Source organism: Barbus barbus (assembly GCF_936440315.1).
Source record: "Barbus barbus genome assembly, chromosome: 4".
NCBI classification, from domain to species: Eukaryota; Metazoa; Chordata; class Actinopteri; order Cypriniformes; family Cyprinidae; genus Barbus; species Barbus barbus.
Window position 1 is genome coordinate 11,226,784 of NC_136732.1, and position 10,188 is coordinate 11,236,971.

Consider the following 10,188-nt stretch of genomic DNA (forward strand, 5'->3'; position numbering starts at 1 on the left):
GTCTTGTACTTCTGCTAAAATAACAAAAATGTGACCCTGCACCACAAAACCAGTCTTAAGTGTCAATTTTTCAAAATAATAATAAGAATAAATAAGATTTCCATTGATGTATGGTCTGTTAGGATTGGACAATATTTGTCTGAGATACAACTATTTGAAAATCTGGAATCTGAGGGTGCAAAAAAATCTAAATACTGAGAAAATCACCTTTGAAGTCGTCCAAATGAAGATCTTAGCAATGCATATTACTAATCAAAAATTAAGTTTTGATATTTTTACGATAAGAAATTTACTAAATATCTTAATGGAACATGATTTTTACTTAATATCCTAATGATTTTTGGCATAAAATAATTTTTTTGACCCATGCAATGTATTTTTGGCTATTGTTACAAATATACCCGAGGGACTTAAGACTGGTTTTGTGGTCCAGGGTCACAAATAAAGACTTAGTTGTGTCCCAATTACATACTATACATTACATACTATACACTAGCCTCAAGTACAATGTTAAATTATTATGTTAACTACGTGTTAAATTACATACAGTACTATACACTTAAAATAGCAGCATCATTCAGGTATTTGAAGCGAAGTACACTTCTTCTTGTCGATTTTTTGGAGTGAACACACTTCTCAGACTATTTAAACTAGATAGGGTGTTGTACGTCCTCTTTTTCCTGGACATGTCCTGACCTGATTTATTTATAGCCTAAAATGCATGGGTTTTGGCTGTTTATCTACTCTTTTCTTCATTGCTGAAGGTAATCTTTAACTCTTTAAATGTAACATGAGAAAATTTTATTAAAATTTTCTAAAACAAATGTTTAAAATCAAATGTTAGTTGCTAAGGGGACAAATTATTATAATTTTTTTTAAAATTAATTTTAATTGCTAAGTGACTTAAAATGTAATTAATTTTAAATAATTTTTAAAGACATTTTAAATCTCCACAGTAAGTTTTACTCAAGTCCCCTTGTTGTTGTTGCAATTTTTAAGTGTGGCTTATAGGGTATAGTTAATAATATTGCTAATTTAGACGTGAAAATTAACTTGTTAAAAGCTAAAATATCATTATATTGACTATATTAACATTTTTACTTATGTGACAAGAAAACATATTGATTAAGTATGATATGGTCTTATAATAAATAATCTTTTTTACTTAACCTTTTTGTCTTTGGGGAAATAAATTCTTTTGATTAATATAAAAATTCTATAATATAATTTGAGAGTAAAAAAAAGTGCTTTAAAAAAAAACTTTATTACTTTATTATTTATTATATTTTTTAGTTTGTCCAAAGTCTTTTTTTTTTGTGTGTGTGTTTTGACATTGTGTGGAAAAGGTCTGCCTGAAGATTGTTTAAAATATCCTCTTTTTTTTTTTTTTTCCTCAGAATAAAGTAAATCGTAGCTTTGGCTTTGGGATGTCATGAGGCTGAGTACAGGGTAAAAGTCTCCAATTATTTTTAGGGGCCACTGTATGAACGTCTGATGTTGTTGTTGTTTTTTTTCACACCTAGTTTATATGTGGCCACTGTCTTCCTCCTATGCAGCTTCAGAGGCAGAGGCTTAATGGCCTGTTGCTGGCAGTAATACTGTGTGGGGCGGCTTGGGTCACGGGTTTGGTGACAGTTTCTATGTTCGTTTAGACAGACGCAGCGGGCGACTGCCACCTCTCCTGTGACTCCACCCAAATTGTAAAACACATTAGAGTTTCTCTCGTGCTCCCTGATCCAGGTGGCTGCTGTAAGCTTAGTATTCACACAGCTTATTCTCCAAAGCCTCAAAAAAGGATGCTAAGTCTTTCAGCGTGTGGCAAAACTAAATTATTGACAGAGCCTGGTAAATGTGTACACTATGCAGCAACAATTAATTGTAATTCATGTGTAAGAATTAGGCCCAAAGGCACAGCTTACACTGAAAAATAGATTTTTCAAAGTTAAATAAAACAAAGACTATTGTATGTACAAGAAAATACTTTTTCAGTCTTTCATGTTTAATTCAGTGTGTTACTTGCTGATCCTTAATTCTAATTATTTATGAGATTTACACCAATTTTTTTTTTAGTGTACCACAAATGTTATTTTTATCCACTCAGTTCTGTTCAGAAATGTTGAAATTTTATTTCTCTAAGGCATTGTGATGTCTAACATTTAAGATGATTTTTAAAGGTATAGTTTGCTCATTTATTTTACTCACAGTCATGTTGTTTTAAATAATTTTTTTTTTTTTTGGCAGAAAATGCTTTCAGTCTGTGTACTTCACAATTATGTGTTAAATTGTGTTACTTGCTGTTAATTATTTGTAAAATTTCTTAGCATTTTCTGAGTGAAAACGCCACCAAATATTAAGTATATGGTTTTCTCCTGTGAACAAACCAATCTATTTTGCAGAAGAAGAACAACTCAGAAATTGCAAAAAGCCATTCCATATGGCATGAAAATGCCATATAAGCATTTTTTTTTATGTGACAATCCAAGTCTTCTGAAGACATACCATAAATCTGTTTAGAAGAGACAGAAATGTAACCCATTATTCACTGAAAATGTTCCTCTCTACAACAGCTCTTATATTTCATTCATGTTTAAAACATTCAATTATAGCGCCTCGTCAAGTCTGATGATATAATCTACCATTTTAAACCAACTATTACTTTAATGTTTGCTTGAGATTAGATGCTTGTATTTATAATGTATTTAAATCTATTTTAAGCACATAACATCTAAAGTTAGTGATGCATCTCTGCAAAAGTGGCCCCAAGGTCTTCCATCTGAAATCACATCTGCGGCATTAATCTGTTGGCATTCAGCTGTGTCATATAACAGCTCTGTGGTGTCGCGTGCGTATTGTCACGACCTATGATCATCAGCGCTTCGCGTCACAAGTGTGACTCAGGACTCACAGATGCACACAACATACTGATGCTTTCTCATTTACAGCAGAACCATGTGTCCCCTTGAGCAAAAAGCTTCCTAATTTTGACAGGTAGACAGGGGATGGGCTCCTGTCTGTTGCGATTTTGTGCCAATCATCCTCCCCAGCAGCTGTACTTTCAATTTTATTATAGGTAAATACTCAAGCGACAGTCTCATCTGTTAAAAGATGCTGATTTGTATTCAAACATTCATTCTCGGCTTTTGACAGAGGCTCTTAAGATGAACTCCTACAGTATACATATGAATTTGCTCGGGGTTATTTGAGAAAGAACAAGATCAAATAACCCTTTAGTTCCTGAGGGTGCTGCCGCTCTGCAAACATTAGAGACCCAGAGATCTTAACAAAGACATGATGCAATGCTTTTGGGCACAGTGTGTCAAGCTTGGTTGAAGAGCGTGTGTTTGAGCGCATGTGTGTGTGAGAGATAAAAAAGCTGTGCTCGTAACAGCATACGCTGCTTACTATTTCCACACTATGTCATATGCACTGTTGGAAAATGACTAAAAGTAGCAAGTCAAGTAACTCTTGCTTTTTTGCAGCAGTGAATAGAAGTTGTCTTCTCCTTGTTTTCAACAAGAAGTGTATTGTGAAAAAAAGCTTCATCGTTATTTTGTGGCATGCATAAATTTACAATCTATTCAAATGCTTTCATTCCAATAATCTACATCTACCTTTATGCTTTTGGCAGATGCCTTCATCCAAAGTGACATTGCATTCAGAGCATACATTTTTATCAATTCATGCATTCCCTGGGACTCGAACCCATGACCTGGCGTTGCTAGCAACACACTGTCCTGTCTAGGGAGCTTCTGTTTGCTAAAAGAAAGAAAGAACGAAAGAATATCTGTCATGAATTATCCTGTGATACTCACTGAGTCACTGTGCTGCCCCAATATACACTATCATTCGGAGGTTTGAAGACAGTCAGATTTAGTTTTTTAGTTTTTTAAAAGAAAGTTTAAGAAAAAATAAATATCAATGCCCTTTTTACATGCAATAATGCAATATAAGTCCCAGTTTCAGCTGAAAATATACCACATAACATTTATTATTCCATGCTGTAAATGCTCCTTTTTGGGTGGAAGCGAAAAACATGCTGTTTTCATGTGTGTTTCTTTAAATGCAAATGAGCTGCTGCTCTCCACCCCTTTACCAGAAAAGTGCGGAGGTTTTACACGTTGTAAAGGTGTAACAAATTCAGCTTTGCATCACAGAAATATATTACTAGATATATTAAATTGAAATAACATTTCACAATATTATTATTTTTACTGTATTTTTGACCATACATATTGGTGAGCAGAAGTGACTTCTTATAAAACCCCCATACTTTTGAGTGGTAGCTTCAATGTTGGCTACTTCTTTTGTCAGCACAAAAAGGGATAAAGAGAGAGATATATTTATAGAGATGGAGTAAACTGATTTCCTTCTATAGTTGTAATGATGGGTTCATGTCACCCTGACTTAGCTCTTTCTATGCTCTGTGATATTTGGCCTGGGTTGTGAAATGGATCATGGTCTGTGTTTCTCTAATCACCCTCTGCTTTTAAAGCCACAGTATAAAGCTCACGCTCATCTAGTTTTCCTCAGCATTTGGACAGATCTATCTAAAATTCAGTTCGCTGAATGTTTTATCTGTGTGTAAGTCTGGGATCTTTTCTTAAAGGAATAATTCACCCCAAAAAACGAGGGTGAGTAGATGATGAAGGGATTTTAATGCTGCATGACTGTCTTTTTTTAGTAGAATGTCCAAGCAGCTCTTTTCCATAAAATAAAAGTATTTAGTGACCATGGATTGTCAAGCTTCTAAATAATAGTCCATATGTGCAATATTGCTGTCTATTTCATATTGTCTTCTAATGTTATATAGTGTAAACAATGACTATTTAAAGTTGGAAATAAATCTATTATTGGAGTATATGGAGGATGTTTTACAAGAAAATACTGTTTCAGGTTTTCTACTTCAAAATTGCATTTTTAATTCAATGTGTTGCTTGCCATTTTTTGTAATTGTTTGTGAAATTTACTAGCAATTTATGAGAGAAAATACTTTCTACAACAATTTGCCTTCAGTGTTTGACAGCTTTGTGTCAGAAACAGACCAAAATTACTCACTAAAAATACATTTGCGCACATTCAAACTTCTAGTGAACACCTACTTTTCTGTTTTCTGGAAGCAATTTGTCCCATTTGTAAGTAATGAACCACACCAACTAGCTCCAAGATGAATCACGACATCACAATAATTGATTGCAAGCATGAAGCTACTTGAAAATCTGAAAAAAAGGAACATGATAGTTGACTCACAATCTCATTCTATGAATCAATTTGAATTGCATTTCTGATCAAACCAGAAAGGTGACAGTAAATAAAAGTCCTTGATTTTAGATAAAAACATTACAGTTATTTTGTTAAATTTCTTCCAAAAAAAGATTAAGAGATATGGTTCACCCCAAAATGAAAATTCTGTCACCATTTACTCACCCTCAAGTTATTTCAAACCTTTCTTCTGCTTAACACAAAATAATATATTTTTAAGAATGTGGGTAATAAGACAGTTGGCGGTAGCCAATCACATCAATAGTATGAAAAAATACTATGGAAGTCAATGGCTACCTTCAACTGTTTGGTTACCAACATTCTTTAAAATGTTATGGAAGTCAATGGCAGTAACACTTTATTTTAAGGACCAATCCTCACTACTAAATAGTTGCTTATTAGCATGCATATTACTAGCATATTGGCTGTTTATTAGTACTTATTAGGTGCATATTCTAAATCCGTTAACCCAACCCAATACCTAAACGACATTACTAACTATAAATATGGAGTTAATTAAGGAAATACTCTTAGCTAATAGTAAATATGTGTTCCCTAATCAGTGGCTACCAGCAACTGTTTGTTCACCAACATTCTTCAGAATGTCATCTTTTATGTCCAGCAGAAGAAAGAAACTCATGTAGGTTTGGAATAACTTGAGGCTGAGTTATTCCTTTAAAAATCTCTGAGCTCATGGTAGGTCTGTGTTGAAAGGTTTACACTTGAACTCCTAATTCCCTATGGAGAAAATGAACAGAATCATTACTTTGGGACCTTGCTGTTACACTCTCATGTTTTTCGTTTGTCTCATAACCAGAAAAACAGTTTGAATATATGGAATTGTGAACGAAACGTGTTCCTCTGAAGAAAGCAAGCCACATGGGTTCAGAATGACACGATGGTAAATAAATAATGACAGATCTGACATTTTGGGTGAATTAACCCTTCACAGTGTCCTAATGTTGTCAGAATACTGGCCAACAAAAGAAGCCCAGAAATTTATATAAATATTTTATAAGGCACCGGTGCCACCGGAGCCATGCAGAGATTTTTCTTTGCTGTGAAATCAGAGTATTGCGCACAGTAAATCACTGAAGGAAAATAAGTGGAAAGGCAGATGAAACACATTGCTGAAATACAGCACTTCAAGAGATTACCTGCATTCTCCATAGCAATATTTTATCTCAAGAACACACACAACTTAGAGTATCAAAATATCTATTTCTTCTATTGAATACAGCAGATTCAGACGTGACAAAAGCACTTTGAACATAAATCCTGTTTCTCTATAATCTATTATCATGGTCCACCTGTGAATCTTGTTTTTAATTCCTAAGATAAAATAACAGGAGATGTAGCAGTACTTGGATGAAATCAAATTGACATTTCAAAAGCATGCAGAATCCAGTACGCTTTGATGTGAAGTGCGCCGTCAATAAAGAAGTTTCAGTATTACCAATTTCTCTGAGTACAAGGCAAAAACCACAGTCTTTCTCCTACTCGCAGAGGCCTGAAAACGTGAAATATCTTCCTCAGAGGGGCATGTGTGCTGACATTTATGTCACCGACTCAAATATTGATGTCCACACCACAAGTCATGACCTGTAATCGACTAAACAGACAAAACCAGTTTCTGCATCAGCTCCCTATAGCCTTTCTTTAAATCATTCATTAGTAGTGTCAGCTAAGTCTAACATGATTTACTGCTGCTCATACTTGGGTTACTTAGAATAAGTATGAGAAATATTGTTAATACACTTATCATATATATATATATATATATATATATATATATATATATATACAGGTACATCTACAAAAATTTGAATATAGTGAAAAAGTATTTTTTTTTCTTGTAACTTATTTCAAAAAGTGAAACTTTCATATATTTTAGATTCATTACTTGTAAAAACATTTCAAAAGTTTTTTTTGTTTTAATTTTGATGATTAGAGCTTACAGCTCATGAAAGTCAAAAATCAGTATCTCAAAATATTAGATATTTACATTTGAGTTTCAATTAATGACCATCCCTACAGTATAAATTATAATTCATTTTTGGGGAATGGACTGCTGACTTGGCAATGATCCAGAAGACGAACATTGACACCCTCCACAAAGAGGGTAAGTCACAGAGGGTCATTACTGAAAGGTGTGGCTGTTTACAGAGTGCTGTATCAAAGCATATTAAATGCAAAGTTGACTGGAAGGAAGAATTTGGGTAGGAAAAGGTGCACAAGCAACAGGAATGACCGCAAGCTTGAGAATACTGTCAAGCAAAGCTGATTCAAACACTTGGAAGAGCTTCACAAGCAGTGAACTGAAGCTGGAGTCAGTCTTACCTTGGCTGTGGAGAAAAAGAACTGGACTGTTGCTCAGTGGTCCAAAGTCCTCTTTTCAGATGAAAGTAAATTTTGCATTTTATTTGGAAATCAAGGTCCCAGAGTCTGGAAGAAGAGTGGAGAGGCACAGAATCCATGTTGCTTGAAGTCCAGTGTGAAGTTTCCACAGTCAGTGATGATTTGGGCTGCCATGTCATCTGCTGGTGTTGGTCCACTGTGTTTTCTGAAGTCCACAGTCAACGCAGCCATCTGCCAGGAAATTTTAGAGCACTTCATGCTTCCTTCTGCTGACAAGCTTTATGGAGATGCTGATTTCATTTTCCAGCAGGACTTGGCACCTGCCCACACTGCCAAAGGTACCAAAAGCTGGTTCAGTGACCATGGTGTTACTGTGCTTGATTGGCCACCAAACTCGCCTGACCTGAACCCCATAGAGAATCTATGGGGTATTGTCAAGAGGAAGATGAGAGACACCAGACCCAACAATGCAGATGACCTGAAGGCTGCTATCAAAGCAACCTGGGCTTCCATTACACCTGAGCAGTGCCACAGGCTGATTGCCTCCACGCCACGCCGCATTGATGCAGTAATTAATGCAAAAGGAGGCCCAACCAAGTATTGAGTGCATAGAAATGAAGATACTTTTCAGAAGCCTGACATTTCTGTTTAAAATATCCTTTTTTATTGATCTTACGTAATTTTCAAATTTTCCGAGACACTGAATTTTGGGTTTTCATTATCTGTAAGCCATAATCATCAAAATTTCAAGAAATAAAGGCTTGAAATATTTCACTCTGTGTAATGAATCTATATAATATATGGGTTTCACTTTCTGAAATGAGTGACGAAAAATATTGACCTTTTTCATGATATTCAAATTTTTTGAGATGTATACCTGTATATACTGTGTATACTATATATATATATAGTTGCTTTACAGGTACCTAAAACTTTTGCCTAAACAATGTGATCTCATTAAGTAATGATAATTAAATTATTGTTTTAGCACATATCATAGGTTTTGACCTTAACCATATGTTAAATACAGTTAACTAATGTAATAACAGGACCTAAGCCTAAGCAAATCTAAGAATTTTAAACCTTAACATATATGCAAACTACACACATTTAATAATTCCTTTGGATTTGTAGAATTTTGAATTCACAGAATTGGTAGCTTGCTGTTATTGTATTTAAGCATTAAAATTATTTAAATATGTTCAATGTCATCAAATTCATTTAACATATTTTCCTCATTTGGCATTATAATATATATATATTGTTACGGGGCTGACGAGACGTGAGACATGCGGATCCATGTGCAAAGCTTTATTATAAAACATGGTCATACAGGCAGGGTCGAGAGACAGTAAACAGGTATGGCAGAGGCAAGACAGAGCAATCCGTGGAGCAAGCGTGGGTCGACGATCGGCGTACAAAATCCAGACAGGGCAAGGCAGAGAGAATAATCCAAGAACTCGGGCAGGGTCAGACACGGAAAGGAAAACAAGGCAAGGCAAGACTATGAAAACTAGGAACGCTTTGTAAGGTAGCAGGCTAACAATACTCGGCGGTGAGCAAGAGCAAGTCCCAGGCTTAAATAGAGTGATGGTGATTGTGAAATGGTGATCAGGTGTGGGCGAAATAATGAACAGCTGTGCAAGTCGTCAGTGCAATGAATTGTGGGAAATGGAGTCCAGTGTGTTGTGAGTGAAAAAGTCAATGTGGTGAACGGGTGACCTCTAGTGGTGGTTGACCGGGAGAGCATGGACCAGATTCGTGACATAGCCCCCCCCCCCCCAAAGAGCGGCTTCCAGACGCTCCCAAACAATCCAGGAGGGCAGTGGAGCAGAGGCGGAACAGGGGGAGGGACGGAGGGCCAGGCCCGCGAGGAAGTGGGAAGACCGGGGACTGAGGCAGAACCGGCAGAGCAGGAAACCAGGGCGGAGCCAGAGGCCAGGGCGGAGCAGACGGGACCGGAGCCCACCAGGGCAGAACAGGTGAGACCAGAGCCCACCAGACCGGAGCAGAGGACCGCCACGGCAGAGCAGATGACCACCAGACCCGAGCATAAGACCACCACGGCGGGGCAGAGGACCACCACAGGGAGGCAGACAGGGCAGGAACCCATGACAGAGACTGGGATCTGGGGAGAACAAGGACAGACAACACAGAGAGAGCAGGGACAGACAACACAGAGAGAGTCCTTGTTGCAGGGCAGGACGGGACCAGAGTGCACCTGGGCGAAGCAGGAGACCCCCAGAACCAGACAGCTGACCACCACCGCTGAACAGACAAAGCCGGAGCCCACCAGTGTGGCGTAGACTGGGTAGGGAATCTCCACGGTAGAGTGGACTGGCCAGGAAGCCAGGGCAGGATCAGGGATCTGGGGAGAGCAGAGACAGACACCACAGGGAGAACAGAGACAGACAACACAGAGAGAGTCCTCATGGTCTCAGGAGCTGGGACCGGGCAGGTCGAGAGCTCGTAAACGGTCTCTATGGCTGTGGCAGGACAGGAGGAGGATATGCAGACGGCCTCCATAGCCGTGACTGGGCAGGGCGAGGAGTTACAGACGGCCTCCATAGC